Source organism: Ovis canadensis, chromosome 13 (genome assembly GCF_042477335.2).
Source record: "Ovis canadensis isolate MfBH-ARS-UI-01 breed Bighorn chromosome 13, ARS-UI_OviCan_v2, whole genome shotgun sequence".
NCBI classification, from domain to species: Eukaryota; Metazoa; Chordata; class Mammalia; order Artiodactyla; family Bovidae; genus Ovis; species Ovis canadensis.
In genome coordinates this window covers 13,706,809-13,722,500 of record NC_091257.1, presented here as the reverse complement: position 1 = coordinate 13,722,500, position 15,692 = coordinate 13,706,809, and positions in this window count along the sequence as shown.

Sequence of the window (15,692 nt, the reverse complement as noted above, 5' to 3'; positions counted from 1 at the left end):
GGAAAGCCTCGTGGGAAAGACTCGAGGGAAAACCATAGATCCTTTGATCCACGCGGCGGACTGCGTGACACTGCTGCTACCGCTGTGGAGGAAAGTGCAAGTGCATGCCCGCATTCGAGACGAGGACTGACTCCCCTGGGGAGACTCCAGAAGTACCCCAAGATCCATGTCAGCACTGGAGAGGAATCCTCAGGTTGGGCCCCGACTCCACACAAGGACTTAGGCCCCAGCATCGACGGGAGAGTTATCCCAAGAGGCCCCGAGGAACTCGCATGGGGACTGGCCTTTCCTGAGGCCACCAGAGCGGGTCCCTGAGGTCCCCGTCGTAAGTCGAGAGCACCTGCCGCAACTCGAGAAAATCCAGGAAGTTTTGCCCTCCAGGCGAAATGAGGCACATTTCCTCTGAGGCTTCTCGAGGCTAATCACGTCTAACCACTGGAACTTCCAAAGGGTCCTTCACACCCTTGCTGCAACTCAAGAAGTTCCCCGACATACCCGTCTCCACTCGAGAGGAAGCACGTGGGGTCCTGCACACATCCAGGGGAGCCCCGTTTCCGCCTCCTAGCTCGAGATGAGGGATCCTTTCCCTGTTTCGTAGGGAAAGAATTCCCGGCGTTCCCGTCGCATCTCAAGAGGAGGCGCTCTCCACAGGAAAGGCGAGAGGAACTCCAGGGTCGTGCCACCATTCCAAGAGACCCCCAGATGTGTCAGTCCATTCCAGAGGAACCTGTTTTCCCGGCACTGCCTTGACGTTCAAGCTGAGGATCGACTCCCACCACGTGTGCACGTGGGACAGCCCTGTGGGTAAGCCTCGTGGGAAAGCCTCGTGGGAAAGACTCGAGGGAAAACCATAGATCCTTTGATCCACGCGGCGGACTGCGTGACACTGCTGCTACCGCTCTGGAGGAAAGCGCAAGTGCATGCCCGCATTCGAGACGAGGACTGACTCCCCTGGGGAGACTCCAGAAGTACCCCAAGATCCATGTCAGCACTGGAGAGGAATCCTCAGGTTCCGGCCCCGACTCCACACAAGGTCTTAGGCCCCGGCATCGACGGGAGAGGAAACCTGAGAGGCCCCCGAGGAACTCGCATGGGGACTGGCCTTTCCTGAGGCCACCAGAGCGGGTCCCTGAGGTCCCCGTCGTAAGTCGAGAGCACCTGCAGCAACTCGAGAAAATCCAGGAGGTTTTGCCCTCCAGGCGACATGAGGCCCATTTCCGCTGAGGCTTCTGGAGGCTAATCACATCTAACCAATGGAACTTCCAAAGGGTCCTTCACACCCTTGCTGCAACTCAAGCAGTTCCGTGACATACCCGTCTCCACTCGAGAGGAAGCACGTGGGGTTCCGGAAACATCCAGTGGAGCATCGTTTCCGCCTCCTAGCTCGAGATGAGGGATCCTTTCCCTGTTTAGTAGGGAAAGAATTCCCAGCGTTCCCGTCGCATCTCAAGAGGAGGCGCTCTCCACAGGAAAGGCGAGGGGAACTCCAGGGTCGTGGCACCATTCCAAGAGACCCCCAGATGTGTCAGTCCATTCCAGAGGAACCTGTTTTCCCTGCACTGCCTTGACGTTCAAGCCGAGGATCGACTCCCACCACGTGTGCACGTGGGACAGGCCGGTGGGAAAGCCTCGTGGGAAAGCCTCGTGGGATAGACTCGAGGGAAAACCATAGATCCTTTGATCCACGCGGCGGACTGCGTGACACTGCTGCTACCGCTCTGGAGGAAAGCGCAAGTGCATGCCCGCATTCGAGACGAGGACTGACTCCCCTGGGGAGACTCCAGAAGTACTCCAAGATCCATGTCAGCACTGGAGAGGAATCCTCAGGTTCCGGCCCCGACTCCACACAAGGTCTTAGGCCCCGGCATCGACGAGAGAGGAATCCCGAGAGGCCCCCGAGGAACTCGCATGGGGACTGGCCTTTCCTGAGGCCACCAGAGCGGGTCCCTGAGGTCCCCGTCGTAAGTCGAGAGCACCTGCCGCAACTCGAGAAAATCCAGGAGGTTTTGCCCTCCAGGCAAGATGAGGCCCATTTCCGTTGAGGCTTCTCGAGGTTAATCACATCTAACCACTGGAACTTCCAAAGGGTCCTTCACACCCTTGCTGCAACTCAAGAAGTTCCCCGACATAAACGTCTCCACTCGAGAGGAAGCACGAGGTTCCCGCACACATCCAGGGGAGCCCCGTTTCCGCCTCCTAGCTCGAGATGAGGGATCCTTTCCCTGTTTCATAGGGAAAGAATTCCCGGCGTTCCCGTCGCATCTCAAGAGGAGGCGCTCTCCACAGGAAAGGCGAGAACTCCAGGGTCGTGCCACCATTCCAAGAGTCCCCCAGATGTGTCAGTCCATTCCAGAGGAACCTGTTTTCCCTGCACTGCCTTGACGTTCAAGCCAAGGATCGACTCCCACCACGTGTGCACGTGGGACAGCCCTGTGGGAAAGCCTCGTGGGAAAGCCTCGTGGGAAAGACTCGAGGGAAAACCATAGATCCTTTGATCCACGCCGCGGACTGCGTGACACTGCTGCTACCGCTCTGGAGGAAAGCGCAAGTGCATGCCCGCATTCGAGACGAGGACTGACTCCCCTGGGGAGACTCCAGAAGTACCACAAGATCCATGTCAGCACTGGAGTGGAATCCTCAGGTTCCGGCCCCGACTCCACACAAGGTCTTAGGCCCCGGCATCGACGGGAGAGGAATCCCGAGAGCCCCCTGAGGAACTCGCATGGGGACTGGCCTTTCCTGAGGCCACCAGAGCGGGTCCCTGAGGTCCCAGTCGTAAGTCGAGAGAACCTGCCGCAACTCGAGAAAATCCAGGAGGTTTTGCCCTCCAGGCGAGAAGAGGCCCATTTCCGCTGAGGCTTCTCGAGGCTAATCACGTCTAACCACTGGAACTTCCAAAGGGTCCTTCACACCCTTGCTGCAACTGAAGAAGTTCCCCGACATACCCGTCTCCACTCGAGAGGAAGCACGTGGGCTCCCGCACACATCCAGGGGAGCCCCGTTTCTGCCTCCTAGCTCGAGGTGAGTGATCCTTTCCCTGTTTCGGAGGGAAAGAATTCCCGGTGTTCCCGTCGCATTTCAAGAGGAGGTGCTCTCCACAGGAAAGGCGAGAGGAACTCCAGGGTCGTGCCACCATTCCAAGAGTCCCCCAGATGTGTCAGTCCATTCCAGAGGAACCTGTTTTCCCTGCACTGCCTTGACGTTCAAGCCGAGGATCGACTCCCACCACGTGTGCACGTGGGACAGCCCTGTGGGAAAGCCTCGTGGGAAAGCCTCGTGGGAAAGACTCGAGGGAAATCCATAGATCCTTTGATCCACGCGGCGGATTGCGTGACACTGCTGTTACCGCTCAGGAGGAAAGCGCAAGTGCATGCCCGCATTCGAGACGAGGACTGACTCCCCTGGGGAGACTCCAGAAGTACCCCAAGATCCATGTCAGCACTGCAGAGGAATACTCAGTTTCCGGCCCCGACTCCACACAAGGTCTTAGGCCCCGGCATTGACGGGAGAGGAATCCCGAGAGGCCCCGAGGAACTCGCATGGGACTGGCCTTTCCTGAGACCACCAGAGCGGGTCTCTGAGGTCCCCGTCGTAAGTCGAGAGCACCTTCCGCAACTCGAGAAAATCCAGGAGGTTTTGCCCTCCAGGCGAGATGAGGCCCATTTCCGCTGAGGTTTCTCGAGGCTAATCACGTCTAACCACTGGAACTTCCAAAGGGTCCTTCACACCCTTGCTGCAACTCAAGAAGTTCCCCGACATACCCGTCTCCACTCGAGAGGAAGCACGTGTGGTCCCGCACACATCCAGGGGAGCCCCGTTTCCGCCTCCTAGCTCGAGATGAGGGATCCTTTCCCTGTTTCGTAGGGAAAGAATTCCCGGCGTTCCCGTCGCATCTCAAGAGGAGGCGCTCTCCACAGGAAAGGCGAGAGGAACTCCAGGGTCGTGCCACCATTCCAAGAGTCCCCCAGATGTGTCAGTCCATTCCAGAGGAACCTGTTTTCCCTGCACTGCCTTGACGTTCAAGCCGAGGATCGACTCCCACCACGTGTGCACGTGGGACAGCCCTGTGGGAAAGCCTCGTGGGAAAGCCTCGTGGGAAAGACTCGAGGGAAAACCATACATCCTTTGACCCACGCAACGGACTGCGTGACACTGCTGCTACCGCTCTGGAGGTAAGCGCAAGTGCATGCCCGCATTCGAGACGAGGACTGACTCCCCTGGGGAGACTCCAGAAGTACCACAAGATCCATGTCAGCACTGGAGAGGAATCCTCAGGTTCCGGCCCCGACTCCACACAAGGTCTTAGGCCCCGGCATCGACGGGAGAGGGATCCCGAGAGCCCCCTGAGGAACTCGCATGGGGACTGGCCTTTCCTGAGGCCACCAGAGCGGGTCCCTGAGGTCCCAGTCGTAAGTCGAGAGAACCTGCCGCAACTCGAGAAAATCCAGGAGGTTTTGCCCTCCAGGCGAGATGAGGCCCATTTCCGCTGAGGCTTCTCGAGGCTAATCACGTCTAACCACTGGAACTTCCAAAGGGTCCTTCACACCCTTGCTACAACTCAAGAAGTTCCCAGACATACCCGTCTCCACTCGAGAGGAAGCACGTGGGGTCCCGCACACATCCAGGGGAGCCCCGTTTCCGCCTCCTAGCTCGAGATGAGGGATCCTTTCCCTGTTTCGTAGGGAAAGAATTCCCGGCGTTCCCGTCGCATCTCAAGAGGAGGCGCTCTCCACAGGAAAGGCGAGAGGAACTTCAGGGTCGTGCCACCATTCCAAGAGTCCCCCAGATGTGTCAGTCCATTCCAGAGGAACCTGTTTTCCCTGCACTGCCTTGACATTCAAGCCGAGGATTGACTCCCACCACGTGTGCACGTGGGACAGCACTGTGGGAAAGCCTCGTGGGAAAGCCTCGTGGGAAAGACTCGAGGGAAACCATAGATCCTTTGATCCACGTGGCGGACTGCGTGACACTTCTCCTACAGCTCTGGAGGAAAGCGCAAGGGCATTCCCGCATTCGAGACGAGGACTGACTCCCCTGGGGAGACTCCAGAAGTACCCCAAGATCCATGTCAGCACTGGAGAGGAATCCTCAGGTTCCGGCCCCGACTCCACACAAGGTCTTAAGCCCCGGCATCGACCGGAGAGGAATCCCGAGAGGCCCCCGAGGAACTCGCATGGGTCTGGCCTTTCCTGAGGCCACCAGAGCGGGTCCCTGAGGTCCCCGTCGTAAGTCGAGAGCACCTGCCGCAACTCGAGAAAATCCAGGAGGTTTTGCCCTCCAGGCGAGATGAGGCCCATTTCCGCTGAGGCTTCTCGAGGCTAATCACATCTAACCACTGGAACTTCCAAAGGGTCATTCACACCCTTGCTGCAACTCAAGAAGTTCCCCGACATACCCGTCTCCACTCGAGAGGAAGCACGAGGGTCCCGCACACATCCAGGGGAGCCCCGTTTCCGCCTCCTAGCTCGAGATGAGGGATCCTTTCCCTGTTTCGTAGGGAAAGAATTCCCGGCGTTCCCGTCGCATCTCAAGAGGAGGCGCTCTCCACAGGAAAGGCGAGAGGAACTCCAGGGTCTTGCCACCATTCCAAGAGTCCCCCAGATGTGTCAGTCCATTGCAGAGGAACCTGTTTTCCCTGCACTGCCTTGACGTTCAAGCCGAGGATCGACTCCCACCACGTGTGCACGTGGGACAGCCCTGTGGGAAAGCCTCGTGGGAAAGCCTCGTGGGAAAGACTCGAGGGAAAACCATAGATCCTTTGATCCACGCGGCGAACTGCGTGACACTGCTGCTACCGCTCTGGAGGAAAGCGCAAGTGCATGCCCGCATTCGAGACGAGGACTGACTCCCCTGGGGAGACTCCAGAAATACCCCAAGATCCATGTCAGCACTGGAGAGGAATCCTCAGGTTCCGGCCCCGACTCCACACAAGGTCTTAGGCCCCGGCATCGACGGGAGAGGAATCCCGAGAGGCCCCCGAGGAACTCGCATGGGGACTGGCCTTTCCTGAGGCCACCAGAGCGGGTCCCTGAGGTCCCCGTCGTAAGTCGAGAGCACCTGCCGCAACTCGAGAAAATCCAGGAGGTTTTGCCCTCCAGGCGAGATGAGGCCCATTTCCGCTGAGGCTTCTCGAGGCCAATCACATCTAACCACTGGAACTTCCAAAGGGTCCTTCACAACATTGCTGCAACTCAAGAAGTTCCCCGACATACCCGTCTCCACTCGAGAGGAAGCACGTGGGGTCCCGCACACATCCAGGGGAGCCCCGTTTCCGCCTCCTAGCTCGAGATGAGGGATCCTTTCTCTGTTTCGTAGGGAAAGAATTCCCGGCGTTCCCGTCGCATCTCAAGAGGAGGCGCTCTCCACAGGAATGGCGAGAGGAACTCCAGGGTCTTGCCACCATTCCAAGAGTCCCCCAGATGTGTCAGTCCATTCCAGAGGAACCTGTTTTCCCTGCACTGCCTTGACGTTCAAGCCGAGGATCGACTCCCACCACGTGTGCACGTGGGACATCCCTGTGGGAAAGCCTCGTGGGAAAGCCTCGTGGGAAAGACTCGAGGGAAAAGCATAGATCCTTTGATCCACGCGGCGGACTGCGTGACACTGCTGCTACCGCTCTGGAGGAAAGCGCAAGTGCATGCCCGCATTCGAGACGAGGACTGACTCCCCTGGGGAGACTCCAGAAGTACCCCAAGATCCATATCAGCACTGGAGAGGAATCCTCAGGTTCCGGCCCCGACTACACACAAGGTCTTAGGCGCCGGCATCGACGGGAGAGGAATCCCGAGACGCTCCCGCGGAACTCGCATGGGGACTGGCCTTTCCTGAGGCCACCAGAGCGGGTCCCTGAGGTCCCCGTCGTAAGTCGAGAGCACCTGCCGCAACTCGAGAAAATCCAGGCGGTTTTGCCCTCCAGGCGAGATGAGGCCCATTTCCGCTGAGGCTTCTCGAGGCTAATCACGTCTAACCACTGGAACTTCCAAAGGGTCCTTCACACCCTTGCGGGAACTCAAGAAGTTCCCCGACATACCCGTCTCCACTCGAGAGGAAGCACATGGGTCCCGCACACATCCAGAGGAGCCCCGTTTCCCCCTCCTAGCTCGAGATGAGGGATCCTTTCCCTGTTTCGTAGGGAAAGAATTCCGGCGTTCCCGTCGCATCTCAAGAGGAGGTGCTCTCCACAGGAAAGGCGAGAAGAACTGAAGGGTCGTGCCACCATTCCAAGCGTCCCCCAGATGTGTCAGTCCATTCCAGAGGAACCTGTTTTCCCTGCACTGCCTTGACGTTCAAGCCGAGGATCGACTCCCACCACGTGTGCACGTGGGACAGCCCTGTGGGAAAGCCTCGTGGGAAAGCCTCGTGGGAAAGACTCGAGGGAAAACCATAGATCCTTTGATCCACGCGGCGGACTGCGTGACACTGCTGCTACCGCTCTGGAGGAAAGCGCAAGTGCATGCCCACATTCGAAACGAGGACTGACTCCCCTGGGGAGAATCCAGAAGTACCCCAAGATCCATGGCAGCACTGGAGAGGAATCCTCAGGTTCCAGCCTCGACTCCACACAAGGTCTTAGGCCCCGGCATCGACGGGAGAGGAATCCCGAGACGCCCCCGCGGAACTCGCATGGGGACTGGCCTTTCCTGAGGCCACCAGAGCGCGTCCCTGAGGTCCCCGTCGTAAGTCGAGAGCACCTGCCGCAACTCGAGAAAATCCAGGAGGTTTTGCCCTCCAGGCGAGATGAGGCCCATTTCCGCTGAGGCTTCTCGAGGCCAATCACATCTAACCACTGGAACTTCCAAAGGGTCCTTCACACCATTGCTGCAACTCAAGAAGTTCCCCGACAAACCCGTCTCCACTCGTGAGGAAGCACGTGGGGTCCCGCACACATCCAGGGGAGCCCCGTTTCCGCCTCCTAGCTCGAGATGAGGGATCCTTTCCCTGTTTCGTAGGGAAAGAATTCCCGGCGTTCCCGTCGCATCTCAAGAGGAGGCGCTCTCCACAGGAAAGGCGAGAGGAACTCCAGGGTCGTGCCACCATTCCAAGAGTCCCCCAGATGTGTCAGTCCATTCCAGAGGAACCTGTTTTCCCTGCACTGCCTTGACGTTCAAGCCGAGGATCGACTCCCACCACGTGTGCACGTGGGACAGCCCTGTGGGAAAGCCTCGTGGGAAAGCCTCGTGGGAAAGACTCGAGGGAAAACCATACATCCTTTGACCCACGCAACGGACTGCGTGACACTGCTGCTACCGCTCTGGAGGTAAGCGCAAGTGCATGCCCGCATTCGAGACGAGGACTGACTCCCCTGGGGAGACTCCAGAAGTACCACAAGATCCATGTCAGCACTGGAGAGGAATCCTCAGGTTCCGGCCCCGACTCCACACAAGGTCTTAGGCCCCGGCATCGACGGGAGAGGGATCCCGAGAGCCCCCTGAGGAACTCGCATGGGGACTGGCCTTTCCTGAGGCCACCAGAGCGGGTCCCTGAGGTCCCAGTCGTAAGTCGAGAGAACCTGCCGCAACTCGAGAAAATCCAGGAGGTTTTGCCCTCCAGGCGAGATGAGGCCCATTTCCGCTGAGGCTTCTCGAGGCTAATCACGTCTAACCACTGGAACTTCCAAAGGGTCCTTCACACCCTTGCTACAACTCAAGAAGTTCCCAGACATACCCGTCTCCACTCGAGAGGAAGCACGTGGGGTCCCGCACACATCCAGGGGAGCCCCGTTTCCGCCTCCTAGCTCGAGATGAGGGATCCTTTCCCTGTTTCGTAGGGAAAGAATTCCCGGCGTTCCCGTCGCATCTCAAGAGGAGGCGCTCTCCACAGGAAAGGCGAGAGGAACTTCAGGGTCGTGCCACCATTCCAAGAGTCCCCCAGATGTGTCAGTCCATTCCAGAGGAACCTGTTTTCCCTGCACTGCCTTGACATTCAAGCCGAGGATTGACTCCCACCACGTGTGCACGTGGGACAGCACTGTGGGAAAGCCTCGTGGGAAAGCCTCGTGGGAAAGACTCGAGGGAAACCATAGATCCTTTGATCCACGTGGCGGACTGCGTGACACTTCTCCTACAGCTCTGGAGGAAAGCGCAAGGGCATTCCCGCATTCGAGACGAGGACTGACTCCCCTGGGGAGACTCCAGAAGTACCCCAAGATCCATGTCAGCACTGGAGAGGAATCCTCAGGTTCCGGCCCCGACTCCACACAAGGTCTTAAGCCCCGGCATCGACCGGAGAGGAATCCCGAGAGGCCCCCGAGGAACTCGCATGGGTCTGGCCTTTCCTGAGGCCACCAGAGCGGGTCCCTGAGGTCCCCGTCGTAAGTCGAGAGCACCTGCCGCAACTCGAGAAAATCCAGGAGGTTTTGCCCTCCAGGCGAGATGAGGCCCATTTCCGCTGAGGCTTCTCGAGGCTAATCACATCTAACCACTGGAACTTCCAAAGGGTCATTCACACCCTTGCTGCAACTCAAGAAGTTCCCCGACATACCCGTCTCCACTCGAGAGGAAGCACGAGGGTCCCGCACACATCCAGGGGAGCCCCGTTTCCGCCTCCTAGCTCGAGATGAGGGATCCTTTCCCTGTTTCGTAGGGAAAGAATTCCCGGCGTTCCCGTCGCATCTCAAGAGGAGGCGCTCTCCACAGGAAAGGCGAGAGGAACTCCAGGGTCTTGCCACCATTCCAAGAGTCCCCCAGATGTGTCAGTCCATTGCAGAGGAACCTGTTTTCCCTGCACTGCCTTGACGTTCAAGCCGAGGATCGACTCCCACCACGTGTGCACGTGGGACAGCCCTGTGGGAAAGCCTCGTGGGAAAGCCTCGTGGGAAAGACTCGAGGGAAAACCATAGATCCTTTGATCCACGCGGCGAACTGCGTGACACTGCTGCTACCGCTCTGGAGGAAAGCGCAAGTGCATGCCCGCATTCGAGACGAGGACTGACTCCCCTGGGGAGACTCCAGAAATACCCCAAGATCCATGTCAGCACTGGAGAGGAATCCTCAGGTTCCGGCCCCGACTCCACACAAGGTCTTAGGCCCCGGCATCGACGGGAGAGGAATCCCGAGAGGCCCCCGAGGAACTCGCATGGGGACTGGCCTTTCCTGAGGCCACCAGAGCGGGTCCCTGAGGTCCCCGTCGTAAGTCGAGAGCACCTGCCGCAACTCGAGAAAATCCAGGAGGTTTTGCCCTCCAGGCGAGATGAGGCCCATTTCCGCTGAGGCTTCTCGAGGCCAATCACATCTAACCACTGGAACTTCCAAAGGGTCCTTCACAACATTGCTGCAACTCAAGAAGTTCCCCGACATACCCGTCTCCACTCGAGAGGAAGCACGTGGGGTCCCGCACACATCCAGGGGAGCCCCGTTTCCGCCTCCTAGCTCGAGATGAGGGATCCTTTCTCTGTTTCGTAGGGAAAGAATTCCCGGCGTTCCCGTCGCATCTCAAGAGGAGGCGCTCTCCACAGGAATGGCGAGAGGAACTCCAGGGTCTTGCCACCATTCCAAGAGTCCCCCAGATGTGTCAGTCCATTCCAGAGGAACCTGTTTTCCCTGCACTGCCTTGACGTTCAAGCCGAGGATCGACTCCCACCACGTGTGCACGTGGGACATCCCTGTGGGAAAGCCTCGTGGGAAAGCCTCGTGGGAAAGACTCGAGGGAAAACCATAGATCCTTTGATCCACGCGGCGGACTGCGTGACACTGCTGCTACCGCTCTGGAGGAAAGCGCAAGTGCATGCCCGCATTCGAGACGAGGACTGACTCCCCTGGGGAGACTCCAGAAGTACCCCAAGATCCATATCAGCACTGGAGAGGAATCCTCAGGTTCCGGCCCCGACTACACACAAGGTCTTAGGCGCCGGCATCGACGGGAGAGGAATCCCGAGACGCTCCCGCGGAACTCGCATGGGGACTGGCCTTTCCTGAGGCCACCAGAGCGGGTCCCTGAGGTCCCCGTCGTAAGTCGAGAGCACCTGCCGCAACTCGAGAAAATCCAGGCGGTTTTGCCCTCCAGGCGAGATGAGGCCCATTTCCGCTGAGGCTTCTCGAGGCTAATCACGTCTAACCACTGGAACTTCCAAAGGGTCCTTCACACCCTTGCGGGAACTCAAGAAGTTCCCCGACATACCCGTCTCCACTCGAGAGGAAGCACATGGGTCCCGCACACATCCAGAGGAGCCCCGTTTCCCCCTCCTAGCTCGAGATGAGGGATCCTTTCCCTGTTTCGTAGGGAAAGAATTCCGGCGTTCCCGTCGCATCTCAAGAGGAGGTGCTCTCCACAGGAAAGGCGAGAAGAACTGAAGGGTCGTGCCACCATTCCAAGCGTCCCCCAGATGTGTCAGTCCATTCCAGAGGAACCTGTTTTCCCTGCACTGCCTTGACGTTCAAGCCGAGGATCGACTCCCACCACGTGTGCACGTGGGACAGCCCTGTGGGAAAGCCTCGTGGGAAAGCCTCGTGGGAAAGACTCGAGGGAAAACCATAGATCCTTTGATCCACGCGGCGGACTGCGTGACACTGCTGCTACCGCTCTGGAGGAAAGCGCAAGTGCATGCCCACATTCGAAACGAGGACTGACTCCCCTGGGGAGAATCCAGAAGTACCCCAAGATCCATGGCAGCACTGGAGAGGAATCCTCAGGTTCCAGCCTCGACTCCACACAAGGTCTTAGGCCCCGGCATCGACGGGAGAGGAATCCCGAGACGCCCCCGCGGAACTCGCATGGGGACTGGCCTTTCCTGAGGCCACCAGAGCGCGTCCCTGAGGTCCCCGTCGTAAGTCGAGAGCACCTGCCGCAACTCGAGAAAATCCAGGAGGTTTTGCCCTCCAGGCGAGATGAGGCCCATTTCCGCTGAGGCTTCTCGAGGCCAATCACATCTAACCACTGGAACTTCCAAAGGGTCCTTCACACCATTGCTGCAACTCAAGAAGTTCCCCGACAAACCCGTCTCCACTCGTGAGGAAGCACGTGGGGTCCCGCACACATCCAGGGGAGCCCCGTTTCCGCCTCCTAGCTCGAGATGAGGGATCCTTTCCCTGTTTCGTAGGGAAAGAATTCCCGGCGTTCCCGTCGCATCTCAAGAGGAGGCGCTCTCCACAGGAAAGGCGAGAGGAACTCCAGGGTCGTGCCACCATTCCAAGAGTCCCCCAGATGTGTCAGTCCATTCCAGAGGAACCTGTTTTCCCTGCACTGCCTTGACGTTCAAGCCGAGGATCGACTCCCACCACGTGTGCACGTGGGACAGCCCTGTGGGAAAGCCTCGTGGGAAAGCCTCGTGGGAAAGACTCGAGGGAAAACCATACATCCTTTGATCCACGCGGCGGACTGCGTGACACTGCTGCTACCGCTCTGGAGGAAAGCGCAAGTGCATGCCCGCATTCGAGACGAGGACTGACTCTCCTGGGGAGACTCCAGAAGTACCCCAAGATCCATGTCAGCACTGGAGAGGAATCCTCAGGTTCCGGCCCCGACTAAACACAAGGTCTTAGGCCCCGGCATCGACGGGAGAGGAATCCCGAGAGGCCCCCGAGGAACTCGCATGGGGACTGGCCTTTCCTGAGGCCACCAGAGCGGGTCCCTGAGGTCCCCGTCGTAAGTCGAGATCACCTGCCGCAACTCGAGAAAATCCAGGAGGTTTTGCCCTCCAGGCGCGATGAGGCCCATTTCCACTGAGGCTTCTCGAGGCTAATCACGTCTAACCACTGGAACTTCCAAAGGGTCCTTCACACCCTTGCTGCAACTCAAGAAGTTCCCCGACATACCCGTCTCCACTCGAGAGGAAGCACGTGGGTCCCGCACACATCCAGGGGAGCCCCGTTTCCGCCTCCTAGCTCGAGATGAGGGATCCTTTCCCTGTTTCGTAGGGAAAGAATTCCCGGCGTTCCCGTCGCATCTCAAGAGGAGGTGCGCTCCACAGGAAAGGCGAGAAGAACTGAAGGGTCGTGCCACCATTCCAAGCGTCCCCCAGATGTGTCAGTCCATTCCAGAGGAACCTGTTTTCCCTGCACTGCCTTGACGTTCAAGCCGAGGATCGACTCCCACCACGTGTGCACGTGGGACAGCCCTGTGGGAAAGCCTCGTGGGAAAGCCTCGTGGGAAAGACTCGAGGGAAAACCATAGATCCTTTGATCCACGCGGTGGACTGCGTGACACTGCTGCTACCACTCTGGAGGAAAGCGCAAGTGCATGCCCGCATTCAAGACAAGGACTGACTCCCCTGGGGAGACTCCAGAAGTACCCCAAGATCCATGTCAGCACTGGAGAGGAATCCTCAGGTTCCGGCCCCGACTCCACACAAGGTCTTAGGCGCCGGCATCGACGGGAGAGGAATCCCGAGACGCTCCCGCGGAACTCGCATGGGGACTGGCCTTTCCTGAGGCCACCAGAGCGGGTCCCTGAGGTCCCCGTCGTAAGTCGAGAGCACCTGCCGCAACTCGAGAAAATCCAGGAGGTTTTGCCCTCCAGGCGAGATGAGGCCCATTTCCGCTGAGGCTTCTCGAGGCTAATCACATCTAACCACTGGAACTTCCAAAGGGTCCTTCACACCGTTGCTGCACCTCAAGAAGTTCCCCGACATACCCGTCTCCACTCGAGAGGAAGCACGTGGGGTCCCGCACACATCCAGGGGAGCCCCGTTTCCGCCTCCTAGCTCGAGATGAGGGATCCTTTCCCTGTTTCGTAGGGAAAGAATTCCCGGCATTCCCGTCGCATCTCAAGAGGAGGCGCTCTCCACAGGAAAGGCGAGAGGAACTCCAGGGTCGTGCCACCATTCCAAGAGTCCCCCAGATGTGTCAGTCCATTCCAGAGGAACCTGTTTTCCCTGCACTGCCTTGACGTTCAAGCCGAGGATCGACTCCCACCACGTGTGCACGTGGGACAGCCCTGTGGGAAAGCCTCGTGGGAAAGCCTCGTGGGAAAGACTCGAGGGAAAACCATAGATCCTTTGATCCATTGGGCGGACTGCGTGACACTGCTGCTACCGCTCTGGAGGAAAGCGCAAGTGCATGCCCGCATTCGAGACGAGGACTGACTCCCCTGGGGAGACTCCAGAAGTACCCCAAGATCCATGTCAGCACTGGAGAGGAATCCTCAGGTTCCGGCCCCGACTCCACACAAGGTCTTAGGCCCCGGCATCGACGGGAGAGGAATCCCGAGAGGCCCCCGAGGAACTCGCATGGGGACTGGCCTTTCCTGAGGCCACCAGAGCGGGTCCCTGAGGTCCCCGTCGTAAGTCGAGAGCACCTGCCGCAACTCGAGAAAATCCAGGAGGTTTTGCCCTCCAGGCGAGATGAGGCCCATTTCCGCTGAGGCTTCTCGAGGCCAATCACATCTAACCACTGGAACTTCCAAAGGGTCCTTCACAACATTGCTGCAACTCAAGAAGTTCCCCGACATACCCGTCTCCACTCGAGAGGAAGCACGTGGGGTCCCGCACACATCCAGGGGAGCCCCGTTTCCGCCTCCTAGCTCGAGATGAGGGATCCTTTCTCTGTTTCGTAGGGAAAGAATTCCCGGCGTTCCCGTCGCATCTCAAGAGGAGGCGCTCTCCACAGGAAAGGCGAGAGGAACTCCAGGGTCTTGCCACCATTCCAAGAGTCCCCCAGATGTGTCAGTCCATTCCAGAGGAACCTGTTTTCCCTGCACTGCCTTGACGTTCAAGCCGAGGATCGACTCCCACCACGTGTGCACGTGGGACAGCCCTGTGGGAAAGCCTCGTGGGAAAGCCTCGTGGGAAAGACTCGAGGGAAAACCATAGATCCTTTGATCCACGCGGCGGACTGCGTGACACTGCTGCTACCGCTCTGGAGGAAAGCGCAAGTGCATGCCCGCATTCGAGACGAGGACTGACTCCCCTGGGGAGACTCCATAAGTAGCCCAAGATCCATGTCAGCACTGGAGAGGAATCCTCAGGTTCCGGCCCCGACTCCACACAAGGTCTTAGGCGCCGGCATCGACGGGAGAGGAATCCCGAGACGCTCCCGCGGAACTCGCATGGGGACTGGCCTTTCCTGAGGCCACCAGAGCGGGTCCCTGAGGTCCCCGTCGTAAGTCGAGAGCACCTGCCGCAACTCGAGAAAATCCAGGCGGTTTTGCCCTCCAGGCGAGATGAGGCCCATTTCCGCTGAGGCTTCTCGAGGCTAATCACGTCTAACCACTGGAACTTCCAAAGGGTCCTTCACACCCTTGCGGCAACTCAAGAAGTTCCCCGACATACCCGTCTCCACTCGAGAGGAAGCACATGGGTCCCGCACACATCCAGGGGAGCCCCGTTTCCCCCTCCTAGCTCGAGATGAGGGATCCTTTCCCTGTTTCGTAGGGAAAGAATTCCGGCGTTCCCGGCGCATCTCAAGAGGAGGTGCTCTCCACAGGAAAGGCGAGAAGAACTGAAGGGTCGTGCCACCATTCCAAGCGTCCCCCAGATGTGTCAGTCCATTCCAGAGGAACCTGTTTTCCCTGCACTGCCTTGACGTTCAAGCCGAGGATCGACTCCCACCACGTGTGCACGTGGGACAGCCCTGTGGGAAAGCCTCGTGGGAAAGCCTCGTGGGAAAGACTCGAGGGAAAACCATAGATCCTTTGATCCACGCGGTGGACTGCGTGACACTGCTGCTACCACTCTGGAGGAAAGCGCAAGTGCATGCCCGCATTCAAGACAAGGACTGACTCCCCTGGGGAGACTCCAGAAATACCCCAAGATCCATGTC